Genomic DNA, 17,618 nt, shown 5'->3' with positions numbered 1-17,618 from the left:
CAGTTCTTCTCTGTGATTTGGAAGGTCTGTGCTATTGGCTTGTAGTCAAAGCATGTCCTCATTTTACTCTCATAAGATGAATATCTTGTGCTTTAGTGCTTTTCCATCATGTGTGACTTATAAAATAATGCTCATCATTTAGGTAGCACAAGAATCTCAATGCAGGTTACAAAAGTGGATATCTCTATTTCACAGATAGAGAATTTGAGACACTAAATGGTTCAGTGTCTTGCCTGACATCAGTATCATCTGTAAATTACTGTAGTAGTAGAGTTGGGACTAGGATCCTGGCCTCTTCACTCCCAGTCCTCCCTTTTAACCGCTAGAAAACATGGATTTATGTAAATCACCCCTAATAGAACAACAACAAAAAAGTCAGAATTTTCACAGAACAGCAGTGTCCCCAACAGCCAGGGAGCTGGGTAGCCCATCTTCCCTATAGGAGGGCTCCTCAGGGTGCCGGTCAGGCTGGTAACTGATGAAAGAGCCAGGGACTCCTAGGAGAGCAGTCTGGTGGGCTGCCCCAGAGCCAAGGACCTTGTGTTCACTGGCTGCGGAGGACCTGTGAGCTCAGGAGCCAGGGCTTCCAGGCTTCTTGTCTCCCTACCAGGCAGGCTGCCAAGTAGCTGGGTGAGTGAGCTGGTAAGAAACCAGGTAGGTTTCTGACCAGAACCTGCCTGGTTTCCAGCAAAGTTTTGTTGAAAGTAGATTTCGACAAGTTGGCATTTTCTGATGGAAAAACTGTTCATTGGAAAATTTCCAACCAGGTATATCTGAAAGCTTATTCAATCATGCCTTTATTTTGAGTCACTGCAAACTAGTGTATTGGGAACTGTGACAATTGATGCCTTAGGGTTTTCAAAAAAGGATTGTCCACCTCTGCCAATACAAACCACGGTGCTGAGCAGTTAGAAGGCAAGCCAGTGACTGCTGCTCCTTTTCCCTTCCTTATCCACACTTCCCAGCTCCTCCTGCTGTCTAACAAGAGTGGCCCAGGAACATACAGGGGAAGTGAGCAGTCAGCAGTTGCATTGCAGTGACATCAGCCCCAGTTCACTTCTTCAATGAGAGAATGATAATAGAATGGACCATCTTTCTCCCTTTCCATTTCTCTGCCAATCTAGGAAACAGGGACACCATTGACTTTCTTTGGGGATAGAAATGGGTGGAGCTTAGTATAGGTGAGGGAAGAGAAATAAAAATACCAGTGATCCTAGAGGTAGAAAGTCAAAGTGAGACATCATTATCTTTTTTGAGTAGGAAGAGAAGCAGAGACATCAGTAATTTCTGTGGAAGAGATAAATGGTAGAGAGAAACAGGAAGATTTCAAGAGGAACAAGAGAGAGTTTGAAAGAGTCCTTGCAGAAGAAGATGCATGCTTCCTTGGGTGTGGAAGAGAAGAGTCATTTTCCATGTTACGTAGAGAACCCTGATAATACTTGAGTGGGGACTAGTCCTTTCAGTCCCACGTGAAAACACTGAAGGAAGGGAAAAGTAGCCCATATGGTCCCCGCACAAGATAATAGATAAAGAGAGTGTTAGCAAATAGGAACCCCCGTAGGTTCAGTGAAGAACTCATACTTCTGGGTGTTATCTAAACCTCAAATATTTTGAGGATCTGAATAAAAATATCTAATATTTAAAAATACTTGAAACTCATCTGACTTTACAAAGAAATCTCTGGAGCTCTATCAAGACCCCAGCTTATTTAGCGATCTGTCCCTGGATTTTTTTGTCAAATGTTTTTGTCACAACCACAACAATGGATAAGAGCACAAGGATGTGTACAGGAATAATTTTAGCAATGTGTTGCTTTTAAGAAGTGGCCAAACTTAATCCATTGGAAGTAGAGGGAAGAGAAAGCATAGTGGCTACATGTTGTCATGAAGGAAATCATATGCAAAAGTAATGTATCCCTTTTATTATTTTATATTGTAGTTTGTATGATCTTTGGGGCAGAGGCTGGGCCTTTCTTAAATATCTGTAAAGCACCACGAACAGATCTGGTGTTGTATAAATATTTAGTAACAGGTAAATATCAATATTTCAGACAGTTTTTAAATTCTGAAAAGCAGCTCTGATTCTTAGGATTTGAAAGCTCCTCCCTTTAGACTCTATTCCTGAGTTCACTCCCTTTCAGAATAATTGGATTAATTTATATCTTTTAAGTCATTGATGTGTATAACAAGCAAACAAGGATTCTGTAGCCTTATGTAAAATAGGAATATCTGATAATTTAAATGTTTTGATCTGTCCAATCTGACTGTATAGACAGCTGTGTACCTGCATCTCCATTTATGTACAGTTTATAAATAATCATGTAAAGTCAGCCAAATATGTAGGTTTTGATAAGACACTTGCATAGTCCAGTTCACACACCTTCATACTTGTCCATCTTACATGCTAATTAATAAAAATGATCTAATTTATATATCTTTTAAGTCATTGATGTGTATAACAAGCAATTTGTCCGGCGATTTTTTCTGAGCCACAGAAAATTCCTTCGATTTGTCATAACAGAGCATCTGTTTGGCCTCTCTTCTGTTCCTTGTATTTTTATCAAATGCTTGGTCATGGTGACAGTGTACCTCAGGAAGAAAGGAATCTACATCTTCCTGTGCCTGGATGACTAGTTACTGAAGGGCAGGTCCAGAGTGGAAGTCCTTTCCCATGTCAACACTACACTTCACTTGTTCAACTGTCTGGGTCTCATCCTAAACACCAGAAAGTAAACTTTGGTTCCCACTCAGAATATCGAGTTCATTGGTAGGCCCTAATAGACGCTACAATTTGGAGAACATTTTTGCCGACTGACCGTTTTCAAGTGATTTGCCACCTTTGAGTCTGTCTACAATCTCAGCCTTCCAAGACCATTTGGATGTGCCTGAGGCCTCTTGAGCCACATGTCCACTTGCACGCAGCTGGTACAGTTTGCAAGGTTTTGTCTTCGCCCCATTCAAATATGGCTCAGGACAGTTTACTCTGTGACTCTTCACTCTGTGGACCAATTTTTCTGTCTCCTTCCACTGATCCTGGAATCCTTTCAGTGGTGGATGCTTCCAGAGAATGTTTGTCAGGGTGTTTCCTTCACGTGGCCCTTTTTACCAACCATGTGTGTTGTCACTGACACCTCCCTGATTGGGTAGGGGGCACATCTGGAGTCACTGAAGTTCAAAGTCTGCACTCGGAGCAGGTGTCCTCACTGCATATCAATGTGCTGGAGCTTTGGGCCATCTGCAATCCATGTCAGACTTTTCTGGATCATATCGGGGCTCAGTGAATCACATACTTATAAACAATACCACCACAGTATGTTATGTGAACAGGCAAGGGGGAGCATGCTTCAGGATTCTCTGTCAAGAGGTAAACAGGTTGTAGCAGTTCTGCATTGAAGAGAGTATCACTCCAATAGCTGACCATTTCCCCAGGGTCCAGAATCATCTCATGGACCATGTCAGCAGGAATTTTTCCCTGAGTTGCAAGTGGTCTCTGAAGACCAGTGTCCTCTGGGTCATCTTCACAGCTTGGGGCATTCCAATGTTTTACCTGTTTGCTACGAGGAACAACAGGGAATGTCATCAGTTCTGCTCTCAAGGGGGCTTTTGGCCAGATTCACTGTCTGACGTTTTCCATCTCAGCTAGCAGCTGGCTCTGCAGTATACGTTTCTGCCAATCCCAATCATCCCGCAGGTCATCCTCAAGCTGAAGGAGGATCAGGCCAAGCACCTTCTCATTGCCCTGACATGACAAGTGCTGGTTCTCCAACCTTCTTGTGCTGTCAGTTCAGCCTCCAGTACCCCTTCCTTTCTATCCCAACCTACTCACACAGAATCACAAATGCACTTTACATCCCATGCTCAGCTCCCTGCATCTCACAGCGTGGCAGCTTCGTGGCTAAATGAGAGGAAGTATGGTTTTTGGAGGCTCTTCAGCAGGTCCTACTCAACAGTTGAAAGCCTTCTGCCAGAATGGCCTAGTCATTAAAATGAGCCTTTAGCTCATTCAGAGTACATCTGGCAGCAATATCAGCGTTTCATCCCCCTATTCAGGTAAGATCAGTCCTTTCCAGTGCTATGGTAGCAAGAGTCTTAAGAAGACTTCTACATCTCCATTCTCTGGTCTGAGAGTTGGTTCCTTTGTGGGACCATAACTAGTGGTTTTAATGGGACCTCCATTTGAGCCCCAGGCATTTTGTTACATTCCGCTTTTGTTCAGAAGACTGCTTTCCTCATAGTTAACGTGACTTTGTGACAATACCAATTTTTTTTGTCTAAAGTGGTTTTTCAGTTTTGTTTGAATCTGGTGATAGATTTACCTATGTTCTTTCCTAAACTGTGGTCATCTCCAGAGGAGCAGCATCTCCATACTTTAGACGTCAGGTGATGTCTAGCCTTCTATCTGGACAGGACTATGCTTCATGAATTAAGAGTTCACTGTGGTGGATTGCAATTCTCAGTCACAGTTTCTATATCACACTTTTCTGTCCTTATATAGCCATTACTCTGAAACCGGTAATCAGTACCATTGTTGTATCCCTTGTAAAGTTGTAATTAGCAGCTGTGATGGGCAACAAGCCTGGAATTAGGATTGTGTTTAATGTTTTCTTCTCAAAGAACAACACTTTAAAGCTTAGCTGTCTTTAACCAGGTTTAACATGACTGAAACATAACAATACTTGCATCCCAGACGTAAAACATTAAAAGGTTCACTAAATTCTGAAGGTAGCTATACTGTAAAGTATTTTCAATTTAGTGATTGTATAATCTCTTTTTATGCTTCAAATTCCAGTCCTAGACCAAGTTAGTGTCCACCCGCATTGATATTCTTGCTATCCAACAAAGCTGACAATGTTAGTTTGATACCTGGCTTCAAAGTCTGAGTGTATCCTAAACCAATCAGACTGGAGTTGTTCACTTTAGCAGAGAAAGATGCATTGGGGTCAATCTGATATTTGGCTGCTATTCTAAAGTGCGTGTTGCTATTTCCAGCTGTCCAAGCAAGGTTGACAGAAGTTTCCAATTTATCATTCATCTTCTGATAAATGGAGCCTCCAAATTCTGTGCCATCATTCACATGAGTGTGAAGCTGGAATTCATCAGTCTTATAACCAGCAGCAAAGTTGCTCTGGGTTACTCTGGATTTAGTCATCTCAAAAGTCATTTGGTAACCTGCCAACACAAAGGCTCCATGTATTGAAGGTCCAGCAATATCAAAATCCATGTCACAGCCAAGGTTGATGTGTTCCCGTTTATATCCGGTCTTAATTTTAACATTTTTTTTCCTGATCTTCAAGAGTAATCTCTGTGTGTGTGGTCGGTCCACTTCTCTGTGAACATCAAGTCATATTTCTTCCATTTGTATTTTGTTTCCAAACTGCCAGTAAGTTTGGTTGTCTCTGAGTTTGCTGAACCTGAGCTCGTAAATTCCAGTCCATTTTCAGATTTTGTTTTCAACTCAAGTTTTATTAATCCAAATCCATAGCCCTTGGTGAAAACATCTCTGGCAGGTTTTCCGAGATCAGTGTAAGCAGGTGGAACAGCCATTTTCTTGCTCGCCGGGCTCTGGACTAGAAGGTGGATAGAAAGTTGGCTAGATCGTCGGGCTCAACGGGTAGTGATCAATGGCTCCATGTCTAGTTGGCAGCCGGTATCAAGTGGAGTGCCCCAAGGGTTGGTCCTGGGGCCGTTCTTTTTCAATATCTTCATTAATGATCTGGAGGACGGTGTGGACTGCACCCTCGGCAACTTTGTAGATGACACTAAACTAGGAGGAGTGGTAGATACGCTGGAGGGTAGGGATAGGATACAGAGGGACCTAGACAAATTAGAGGATTGGGTCAAAAGAAATTTGATGAGGTTCAACAAGGCCAGTGCAGAGTCCTGCACTTAGGATGGAAGAATCCCATGCACCACTACAGACTAGAGACCAAATGGCTCGGCAGCAGTTCTGCAGAAAAGGACCTAGGGGTGACAGTGGATGAGAAGCTGGATATGAGTCAACAGTGTGCCCTTGTTGCCAAGAAGGCCAATGGCATTTTGGGCTGTATAAGTAGGGGCATTGCCAGCAGATCGAGGGACGTGATCATTCCCCTCTATTCGACATTGGTGAGGCCTCAACTTTGGTGGGTCCCACACTACAAGAAGGATGTGGAAAAATTGGAAAGTGTCCAAGTGTCCAGCGGAGGGCAATGAAAATGATTAGGGGACTGGAACACATGAGTTATGAGGAGACGCTGAGGGACCTGGGATTGTTTAGCCTGCAGAAGAGAAGAATGAGGGGGGGATTTGATAGCTGCTTTCAGCTACCTGAAAGGGGTTTCCAAAGAGGATGGATCTAGACTTTTCTCAGTGGTAGCAGATGACAGAACAAGGAGTAATGGTTTCAAGTTGCAGTGGGGGAGATTTAGGTTGAATATTAGGAAAAAGTTTTTCTCTAGGAGGGTGGCGAAGCACTGGAATGCGTTATCTAGGGAGGTGGTGGAATCTCCTTCCTTTGAGGATTTTAAGGTCAGGCTTGACAAAGCCCTGGCTGGGATGATTTAACTGGGAATTGGTCCTGCTTTGTGGCGGGGGTTGGACTAGATGACCTCCTGAGGTCTCTTCCAACCCTGATATTCTATGATTCTATGACTAAACTGTTTCATGCCCAGCCTCACCAGTTTGTCATATGCAAATTAGGGTTGTTGATTAATTGCAGTTAACTCATGTGATTAACTAAAAAAAATTAATTGCGGTTAACAGCTACAACAGTGTCATGTGAATGCCTGTTTTCACTTTCAGGTGATATTGTAAACAAGAAGCAGGCAGCACTTATAAACTTGCAAATACAAACTTGTTTGTCTGTGTGATTGGCTAAACAAGAAGTAGGACAGAGTGGACTTGGAGGCTCTAAAGTTTTACATTGTTTTATTTTTGAATGCAGTAATTTTTGTACATAATTCTATATTTGTAAATTGAACTTTCATGATAAAGAGTGCTTGTAATAGGTAAATTGAAAAATACTATTTCTTTTGTTTTTTACAGTGCAAATATGTCATAAAATAAATATAAAGTGAGCAATGTTCATTTTGTATTCTCTGTTGTAATTGAAATCAATATATTGTGACAAAGCTCCGACCTTGTCTCAGTGGGTCGCATGCTTCCTGGGGGATTATGCTAGCCTCAGAGGCTCACTGCGACCCTCCACGTAGCCCTTATCTCTCTAGAGGCAAGGTTCTTCTTTCAGTGTTTGCTCATGTGTATTCCACAATAGGGGTGTGTGCTCGCAACGTGCACCAGTGCCAGAAGGTTTTCCCTAGCAGTACCCATAGGGGGGAGTGCTCCCCCCCCCGGGCGCCTGCCTGGCATGGTGTAAGGGGGGCTGTGCTCCCCCCACCCTTGGTTCCTTCTTGCCGCCAGTGAAGGTGTGTTGGAACTGCTCAGCTCCAGCTTTGCTGCAGCTCATCCCCAGAACCCTTAGTTTGTTCAGTAGTACCTGTAGTTTGTTAGCTAATTCAGTTAGTTTAGTTAGTCATTTAGTTAGGCATGCCCCGCGCCCTAGGCTTTAAGTCGTGCAGCTCTTGTAGGCGCTCTATGCCAAGGAGCGATCCACACGCGGATTGTCTGCGCTGCTTGGGAGAAACCCATATCAGCGAAAGGTGCAAGATTTGCAAGTCTTTTAAGCCCCAGACTGAAAAAGAAAGGGACATTAGGCTCCGGGCCATCGTGATGGAGTCAGCACTGGCCCCGACCCCAGCACGCCACTCCGAACTGGTCCCCAGCACCACAGTGTCGGTTCGCAGAGACCCTCCGGTACCATCGTGCAGTCGGCACTGCTCCCCATCCATGGGGCATGCCAAGAGGATCAGAAAGACTCCCTCTTCGCAACGGCACTGAGGGAAGTCTGGGACAGAGGCTAGGCCCATGTCGGGTAGTCCTCCGTCCCCATCGGGCCCTAGGCCTCCCACTCACGTTGAGCGGAGTAGCCCGGACCCTTTGGAGCATGCCTCTCCGGATGTTCGGATGCCATCTACGCCTAAAGCCCTCCAGGCAGCCAGGGATGTCATGTCCATGCTGGTGCCCGGAGTTCTGCCGATGTTGGCCCCACGCTCCAGAGGCAAGCCGCTGCTGGGATCACCGCAGTCGCCACCGGCCCGGTACGGTCTCGGTCGAGTGAATGTTCCCAACACCGCTCACTGCCCAGAGACCACTGAGGGCTCAGTCGATGTGGATTGCCCTCGACGCTGGCCAGACTGTCCGGATGGGTGCCGTCCAACCGGGACTCCCGGCACCGCTTGTCTTCGCGAAGCCAATATCAACGGGACTGTGGTGGATGTCGCCAACGGTCCTCGTCTTTCAGGAGATACCGCAGTCGGTCGCGGCATGATCGTTGATGCCGTTCCTGCTCGGACTCCCGTTCCACCGGTCAAGGCTGTTCGCGGAGCAGCTGTTACCATCGGTGCCGCTCCTCTGCGTCGAGATCGCGGTCCCGTGGCCGACATAGGTCCCGGCACTGCCAATAATCCTGGTCCAGAGGCAGTTGTGGATCATATGCCAGCCTGGCCTCCCCTCACAGCCGCCCATCTACAGGCCAAGCTGGCCAGCCCAAACAGCCGTGCCACAGCAAGTGCAGTGGCACCAAGCGTCATGGCCGGCCCAGTGGTATCCGGTGGGGGCTCGCTCAGTGGCTGGGGCCTCAGAAGCACTGTCGGCTTCCATCTTTAGACTGCCAGAAAAAAGGTCGGTGGGACCTGTGTCCTCAGTACCGTGCCCGGAGTCCGACCAGGTGGTGGATCCTCCGGTGCTGGATGACACCTAAAGCACTGTACCGACTTCACCCCGTCCAGAGGAGCTGATTGTGGCCCTGCCCTCCTCCGTCCTGCAGGAGGACTACCGGGCTCACCAAGACCTCCTAAAAAGAGTGGTAGCAAGCCTGCACCTCCAGGCTGAGGAGATGGAAGGGCCCTCAGGCTCCCTGGTCAATGCGCTATCCCTTTCAGCACTGGGCAGGGTGGCCTTGCCGCTCCATGAAGGAGTGGCAAGAATTTAAAATGCCCTGTGGCAAACACCAGCCTCGTTGGCTCCCATCTGTAAAAAGGCGGAGCGCAAGTACTTTGTACCCACGAAGGGACACGAGAATCTGTATATCCACCCGGCGCCCAACTCCTTGGTGGTCGAGTTGGTCAACAACAGGAAGCAGCAAGGGAAACCAGCCCCGACCCCCGAAAACAAAGACTCTTGGAGGCTGGATACTTTCGGGAGAAAAGTTTATTCGTCGTCAAGCTTTCAGCTATGAGTAGCAAACCATCAGGCTCTCCTGGGTTGCTATGAGTTTAACCTCTGGGAATCCCTCCCCAAGTTTGAGGACTCCCTCCAGGAGCACGATAAGGAGTTTAAGGCGCTTGTAGAGGAAGGGACGGCGGCTGCAAGGGCATCCCTGCAGGCCGCTTCGGATGCAGCGGACACGGCCGCACGGTCCATGGCCTTGGTGGTGTCCATGAGACGGGCGTCATGGCTTCTACTCTCTGGGCTCTCCAGCGAAGCGCAGTCGTCAATGTAGGATCTCCCTTTCGACGGGAAGGCTCTGTTTGCTGAGGAAACATGCACAAGGCTGCATGGCATGAAAGACTCCCACACGACCCTCCAGACCTTGGGCCTCTATGTCCCTCCTCTGGCAAAACCCAAGTCCATGCCGCAGCAGGCTCCCGCCCAGGCCTCCCTCCTGAAGTACGAGGCCGCCCACAAAAAGCAGTGGGACTATAGAAAGCACCCACAGTGGCAATCCCGGCCTGCCCCCCAGCCTAGGTCTTCTAAGGGCAAGCAGGCAGGCAAAAGGCGCTTTTGATGGGACGCTCGGGGGTACCCTGCCAGCTCTCAGCAGGGACCTACCCCCAGTAAAGCTCCTTTTCTCCAATCGGTTGTGTACTTTCCTCCTGGAATGGTTGCAACCGATGGGTCCTCAACACCATCTCCCGAGGTTAAAACCTTCTGTTTACTTCCTCCCCGCCCAACCACCCTCCACCCCCGTCCCATCTGGGGGATCCCTCTCACGAGGCCCTACTCGAGCAGAAGGTAGCGCGGCTCCTGGACCTAGAAGCTATAGGGGCAGTGCCCAAGGAGTTCCTGGGCAGGGGGTATTACTCCCAGTATTTCCTTATCCCGAAGGCAAAAGGGGGCTCAGGCCCATCATGGACCTGTGAGGCCTGAACCACTGCATGGTGAAACTCAAGTTCCGCATGGTTTCCCTGGCCTCCATCATCCTCTCCCTGGACCCCGGGAACTGGTACGCTGCCCTCAATCTACAGGACACATACTTCCACATCCACATATTTGAGAGGCACAGACGCTTCCTCCGTTTTGTGGTGGGTCAGAGACACTACTAAGTCATGGTCCTACCGTTTGGTCTGTCCACTGCCTCCAGGGTCTTTACAAAGTGTATGGTGGTGGTAGCGGCCTACCTCAGATGCCACGGGTTCCAAATATTCCCATATCTGGACGACTGGCTAGACAAAGGCACAGCCCGGTCGCAGGTGAGGGATCATGTGGCGCTCCTCCTGTTCACATGTACTGCCCTGGGCCTGTTGATAAACAATACCAAGTCCATGTTAGTCCCGGTCCAACGCATAGAATTTATCGGGGCGCTACTGGACGCAACGTCGGCCAGGGCCTCTCTCCCACCAGGCAGGTTCGAGAACCTGAAAGGGCTCATTGACTCGGTCACAAGGTTCCCAGTGACGACAGCCAGGGTTTGCCTGCAACTGCTGTGTTACATGTCTGTGTGCACATATGTGGTCCATCACGCCAGACTCAGAATGAGGCCCTTCCAGCTCTGGCTGACCTCACAGTTCTCCCAGGCCACGGACAGAATGGACAAAGTCCTCACCATGCCGAACTCGGTGATCACCTCCCTGCGGTGGTGGTCCGTCCCAAACAACATGCTCCAACATGCTCAGGAACAGGGCCCCATTGTTGGAGCTGGTGTCCAACGTGACGGACCTGGGTTGGGGGACCCATGTGCGGAACTTTCAGACCCAAAGCCTGTGGTCTCTACAAGACCTACCCCTTCATATAAACGTCAACGAACTGAGGGCGGTGCAACTGGCGTATATGGCCACACCTGGAGGGCAAGATAGTCAGGGTCCTCACGGACAACACGGCTCCATGTTCTATATCAACAGGCAAGGCAGGGCCCGATCCTCTGCCATGAAGCCCTCAGTCTGTGGGACTTCTGTATAGCCCACGACATCTACCTAAAAGCCTTCCACCTGCTGGGTGCCCAGAATGTGAGGGCAGATCGCTTAAGCAGGGATTTTTCCTCTCAGCACGAGTGGTCTCTACAGCCGGAAGTGGTTCACCAGCTATTCCGAAGGTGGGGTACTCCCCAGGTGGACCTATTTGCGACCCAGCAGAACCGACGATGCCCCCGGTTCCGTTCCAGGGGGGCCTAGGGAGGGGCACTATCTCCGATGACTTTACCCTGTCCTGGTCATGCTAGCTCCTCTACGCCTTTCCCCCATTCCCTCTGATCAGCAGGGCCCTGGAGAAAATAAAGATGGACAAAGACAGGGTCCTCCTCGTTGCCCCAGCGTGGCCCCGGCAGCATTGGTATGGGACCCTCTCGGGGCTGGCGGTAGCTCTGCCATGGCAGTTGCCACTCCGCCCGGACCTGCTCTCTCAGGACCAGGGCTGCTTCCTCCATCCCAGCCTAGCAACGCTTCACGTCACGGCGTGGCTGCTGAGTGGCTAGGTGGTGAGGAAAGGACATGCTCAGAACAGGTTTAGCATGTCCTCCTTGAAAGTAGATGGCCCTCAACTCGCCGCTCCTATGTAGCGAAGTGATCTCTGTTTTCGAGGTGGGTGGCAGGCCAGGGTGTTTCCCCGATGGCTGCCCTGATCCAGTTTATCCTTGATTACCTCCTCCACCTGAGGGTCCAGGGACTAGCGCCCTTGTCAGTCAGGGTGCACTTGGCAGCCATATTGGCCTTTCATCCCCCAGTGCAAGGGCACACGGTGTTTTCCCATGTTATGACTGGCCTGTTCCTTAAGGGTTTAGACCGTCTCTACCCATATTCCAAGCCCCTGGTTCCACAGTGGGACCTAAACCTGGTGCTGGCTCGTCTCACGGGGGCCCTGTTTGAACCACTGGCCTCGTGTTCCTGGTCTCACCTCTTGTGGAAGGTGGCTTTCCTAGTAGCTATCACATCGGCCAGGTGGGTCTCAGAGCTCAGGGCCCTGAGCTCAGGGCCCTAACCTCCGAACCACCATATATGGTTTTTTGTAAGGACAAGGTCCAGCTCTGCCCAAACCCTGCATTCCTCCCGAAGGTGGTCTCTGCCTACCACATGGGTCAGGACATTTTTCTGCCAGTCCTCTGCCCCAAGCCACACACGACTAGTCTCCACACGCTTGACTGAGGCAAGCTCTGGCTTTCTACCTCGAGTGGACCAAGTCTTTCAGAAAGTCTTCACAACTGTTTGTCGCCTCGCTGAGTGCATGGTCGGCCGATTTCCATTCAGCAGCTTTCTAAGTGGATCACTTTGTGTATCCGTTCCTGTTATGAGCTGGTGGGGGTTCCCCTGCCACCCATTGTGAGGGCACAATCGACTCGGGCGCAGGTCTCTTTGGCTGTCTTCGTGACCCATGTCCCAGTCCAGGACATTTGTAGGGCCACCATGTGGTCTTTGGTTCACACATTCACCTCGCACTATGCGATTGTCTCCCAGGCCAGGGATGATGCCGGTTTCTGCAGGGCGGTACTCCGTCCCAAGAACTTGTGAACTCCTCCCCACCTCCAATAGATATAGCTTGGAATCACCTATTGTGGAATACACATGAGCAATCACTTGAAGAAGAAAAGACAGTTACCTTTTCCATAACTGGTGTTCTTCGAGATGTGTTGTTTATGTCTATTCCACATCCCACCCTCCTTCCCCTCTGTCGGAGTTGTCTGGCAAGAAGGAACTGAGGGTGGGGGGAGTGCAGCCCCCCTTATACCGCACCAGGCAGGCACCGTGGGTGGGGGGGCTCTCTCCCTTATGGGTATTGCTAGGGGAAAAACTTCCTGCACCGGTGCATGTGGCAAGCACACACACCTATTGTGGAATAGACATGAGCAACACATCTCAAAGAACACCAGTTACGGATAAGGTAATTGTCTTTTTACAGTCTACTTACCCATTTTCATCATAAGCCAGCAAGGAAGGTGAGGAGAAGCTACCCTCCCTCGCACAATTTCTGTTGTCTCCCAGTCTCAGTGATTAATTGGGAAGGGGAAGGGGGAGCCCAGGCCCACCCTCTACTCCGGGCTCCAGCCCAGGGACCCTAATAATAGCAGCTATTGGTAGCTGACTTTTTGGAAACAGGATGAGTACAATTCCTTGGGCCACTTCTCCACAGCAGCCCCCACTTCCTCAATATCTATTTCACCCTTACCTCAGGGCCTCCTTCCTTGTGCCTGATAGGGTTTGTACTGCTCGGTTTCTCCAGCTGTGCAGCACAGCTTCCTTCTACAGCTTCTGATACACACCTAACTGATTAACTGGGAGGCTTTTATCTAGTTCCAGCCAGCCCTTGATTGGCTTCAGGTGCCCCAGTCAACCTAGCTGTCTCCACTGCTTTCTAGAAGGATCTTAATTGGCCCCAGGTGTCTTGATTAACCTGGAGCAACTGCCATTTTGTTTACCACCGTAACAGGGATTTGATTAGCCTGGGGCTAACATACCTGTTTCTCACTACTTTCCTAAAGCCATCTGTCCTTGCCCCATCACAATATGTAGAAAACATCCAAAAATATTTAAATAAATGGCATTCTGTTATTGTTTAACAGCACGAGTAATTGCAATTAATTTTTTTAATCACTTGACATCCCTAATGCAAAGTGAATGAAGGGTCATGCGGTCTCTTCACAGACAGTCTCTAAATGGATAACATCCTGTATCAAGACTGCATGTGAAATAGCTTCGGCTATGCCTCCTGAGTGGGTGCAAGCTCATTCTACAAGAGCACAAACAACGTCGAGAGTGTTCCTCGGTGATGTCTCAATATTGGATGTTTGTGAGGCTGCTACGTGGTCGCCCATACGTATATTTACGAACTATTATATCATTACTGCATTTTCCAGCGTTGGTGCATGTTTTGGTAGGGTCCTGCAATCTTTGTTTAGTAGGCTCCTGGGATGGGTACTACTTGTAGGTCACCTAAGTGGAATACACAGCTGCATCTATTCAAAGAAGAAGAAATGGTTACTTACTGTAGCTGTGGTTCTTCAAGATGTGATGCAGACGTATTCCATGGCCCACTCTCTGTTCCTTCTGCATCAGAGTCTAATCTCTGGGTGTTTGGTGCAAAAGAACTGAAATGGGTCAAGGCATTGCTGCCTCATATAGTGAGCGGGAGGGGCTATGGCCACAGGGCATGAGTGCTGCCCCTCTTCAGGTACTGCTAGGCAAAATTCTCCAGGCTCTGGTGCGCTGAGCACGCACACACTAAGTGAAATACAAGTCTACACCACATCTCAAAGAACCACAGTTACAGTAAGCAACCATTTCTTGTTATGTGAAGGAGTAAATAAAACCTCCGTATTCACTTTCTCTGCACCGTTCATGATAGACTTCTATCATATCCCACCTTAGTTGTTTCTTTTCTAAGCTGAACAGTGCCAGTCTTTTAATCTCTCCTCGTATGGAAGCTGTTCCATACCCATAATCATTTTGGTTGCCGTTCATTGTACCTTTTCCAATTCTAATATATCTTTTTGACATGGAGTGATCAGAACTGCATGCAGTATGGCTGCTTGATTTTCCAAATATATTTGTTAAAGGCGCAATGTACCATCTTTGACCATAATCATTTTTGGAGCTTGTAGAATAACTGGAAAACTGTCACCCTCTTTATTAGGTGAACCTTTAAAAACAGTGATGTTGGCAATGACATCTAATGTGTTTGATCATCCTTTAGCCCACCAACAGATTTCCTGGAAAAAAATGTCCAGAGTAGCTGGAAATTCACAGTCTTTGGCTTTGGCCCTTTGAATGGAATGATTGAAGGTGGCTAGTTGGTATCTTCTAAAACAGTGGATTTATTTTAATTCATACATAACCTAGAAAATGGTTCAAGCAGATGAATTTCCTGAATGATACCTGTGAATAGAACAGGCTGTGAAATAGCTAAAGCAGAATCATCAGGGTGATTTTTAAATGTATAGGAGCTTATGATGCATCGTTTTCTTCAGTATTGTTGCAATGGGAGGATGTTCTTTTATTATTATAATCGTATTCAACTTAAATGAAGAAAATACATAAAAATTCTTTAGATTTATACCTAAGGAGGACGGTTTTGACATTACTAGGGACAGATAAAGACATGCTCTGATTAATTCATGTTTTTGTATTAAAAACTATCACTTAACATGATTGATGTGCTTGTCCTTCATCTTGTAGCTGGAAGGAGAAACTATTTTTCCATATAGATTCTTGGGCTTGTGATGACTTTTGTCACTCTATTAAAGGGATGCTTGTGATATGAAAGCGTACTTGTCTTGGTTTCTCTTAAGAATTGTGTCCAAACTGAATACTTTAATCTTCTGACTAGCACAGGTAAGTCTCCTATTTTCTTTTATCTAGCATAAGGAAAGTTTTAGATTTTTTTTCTTTATTTTAAAAAAAGAAGTAAAAGCTGCCTGCTAGAATTCAAAGAAAAGACAGTGTAAGTGCCAGTGTAAAAATAATTTTGCTCAGAGTGGTTCAGTGTGTGTTAGGGGATGCATATGGATAGCAATGGAACTACTCCACAGCTGTTATTGCAATCCATATGCTTCAGTAACTTCTGTGATTGTTGAGTAACCCACTGGTTAGTGTGTGTTGTGTCCTCTTTGCCATTCCACAACAGGTATGGGTCTGTAACAGTCCATGGCTTGTGAACTTGGGTTCTTAGCTCAAGCTGTAGAAATTAATGCATTTAGGTATGGAAGTCCTCCATTTAACCCCCAGTGAGTTGGCCAAAATAATTCTCATCACATCTCCATTTCTCCTTCCCCCACTTCATGGGTGGGGTGGATGTGGGTGAAGGGTTATTGTGCATGGTGAATTAGTTGACACTTAGTTGCAGTTGTTTTTCGTCTGCTTTTGTGAGGGAACTTTTTTAAACATCTGAGGTCTTTGAAGAAATCTTTGATCCAGTGTTAAATTCCTAAATAGGTTTGGATCCTAAAAGTTAACGAATTCGGTTTCTCTCTCTCCCATGAACTCTTCAGTACCAGACAGGGAAGATCCCAGAACTGCAGAGTTGATTCAGAAATCTAGGCTGAAAACTTATTGAAAATTCCCAGCTGAACATGTACAAGCTGTTGTTTGTACGTCTTTTCTGTCAGTTAATTTACCTATTGGGACATCTTCTCTTATTCATAATTCATTCTGTAGGACTTCTTCAATCTTCTCAGACATCCAACAGAAGCAGACAAGATTGCTTAATTTGATTATGTACCATGTGAAATATTTTGTTCAAAATAAGCAGAATATAAAGACCAAGTACTGTCACAAGACATAAACAAATATTCCATTAAAGGTTGCTACTTACAGAAATATTGTAAATATTTTACATTTGAAACCAGTAGTATTATCTCTTGAATATACATTTTAAAGATCTAAATAAATAGATAAAATAAAACAAGTGATGACATTTTTAATTATGTGTGGAGATCTGTGGCTGTGTGAAAGTGAAAATAGATGTGTTTTCAGTTTCTTTTATATTATGTAAAATGGTGTTGTTGCCACCAGAATTAATAATAATTTTATATCATTTGGTTTATTTTATTTTTGGAAAGTGTTACGTGACTAGTTAGTTTGAAATTGGCTAGTTTTAAATAGTGTATTGCTGAGGAAGAATGGCACACAATAAAAGAAAAGCCTCTAGTATAATACTATACTATTTTTGTCAGAAGTATTGTAGATCAAGAGTTCCTTTCAATGAAGCACAGCAAAGAATGGAATAGACCTATTTGTTTTTCAATTTAGGCCAGGTCTACACTGTAAACTTACATCGGAATAAATATGTCACTCAGTGGTGTGCTGAACAACGCAGTTATACCAACCTAACTCGTGGTGTAGAGCAGTGGTTCTCAACCTTTCCAGACTACTGTACCCCTTTCAGGAGTCAGATTTTTCTTGCATACTCCCACGTTTCACTTCACTTAAAAACTACTTGCTTACAAAATCAGACATAAAAATACAAAAGTGTCACAACACACTGTTACTGAAAAATTGCTTACTTTCTCATTTTGTCTGAAATTTTAGTTTGTACTGACTTTGCTAGTGCTTTTTCTGTAGCGTGTTATAAAACTAGGGAAATATCTAAATAAGTTGATGTACCCCCTGAAAGACCTCTGTGTTACCCCTAAGGGTACACGTACCCCTGGTTGAGAACCACTAGTGTAGAGAGAGAAAATCATCCAAAGCACAGGACTTGGAGGTAATGCGGGACTTCAACTACGCAGATATCTGTTGGGAAAATAACACAGCAGGGCACAGATTATCCAACAAGTTATTGGAATGTATTGGAGACAACTTTTTATTTCAGAAGGTGGAGAAAGCTGCTTGGGGAGAGGCTGTTCTAGATTTGATTTTGACAAATAGGGAGGAACTGGTT

At 46.5% G+C, this 17,618-nt stretch overlaps 1 protein-coding gene and 1 pseudogene across 2 annotated transcripts in view; one reads left to right on the top strand and one right to left on the bottom strand.

Annotated features, from left to right (window-relative positions):
• ME1 (malic enzyme 1) overlaps positions 1 to 17,618 on the top strand; it is a 343,107-nt gene that overhangs the window by 111,702 nt on the left and 213,787 nt on the right. The window lies entirely within an intron of this gene.
• Positions 4,777 to 5,558, bottom strand: LOC140908173 (non-selective voltage-gated ion channel VDAC1 pseudogene; annotated as a pseudogene).

Source organism: Lepidochelys kempii, chromosome 3 (genome assembly GCF_965140285.1).
Source record: "Lepidochelys kempii isolate rLepKem1 chromosome 3, rLepKem1.hap1, whole genome shotgun sequence".
Taxonomy (NCBI): domain Eukaryota; kingdom Metazoa; phylum Chordata; order Testudines; family Cheloniidae; genus Lepidochelys; species Lepidochelys kempii.
The sequence above is the reverse complement of the archived record's forward strand: the minus strand, read 5'-3'. Positions and strand labels throughout refer to the sequence as shown.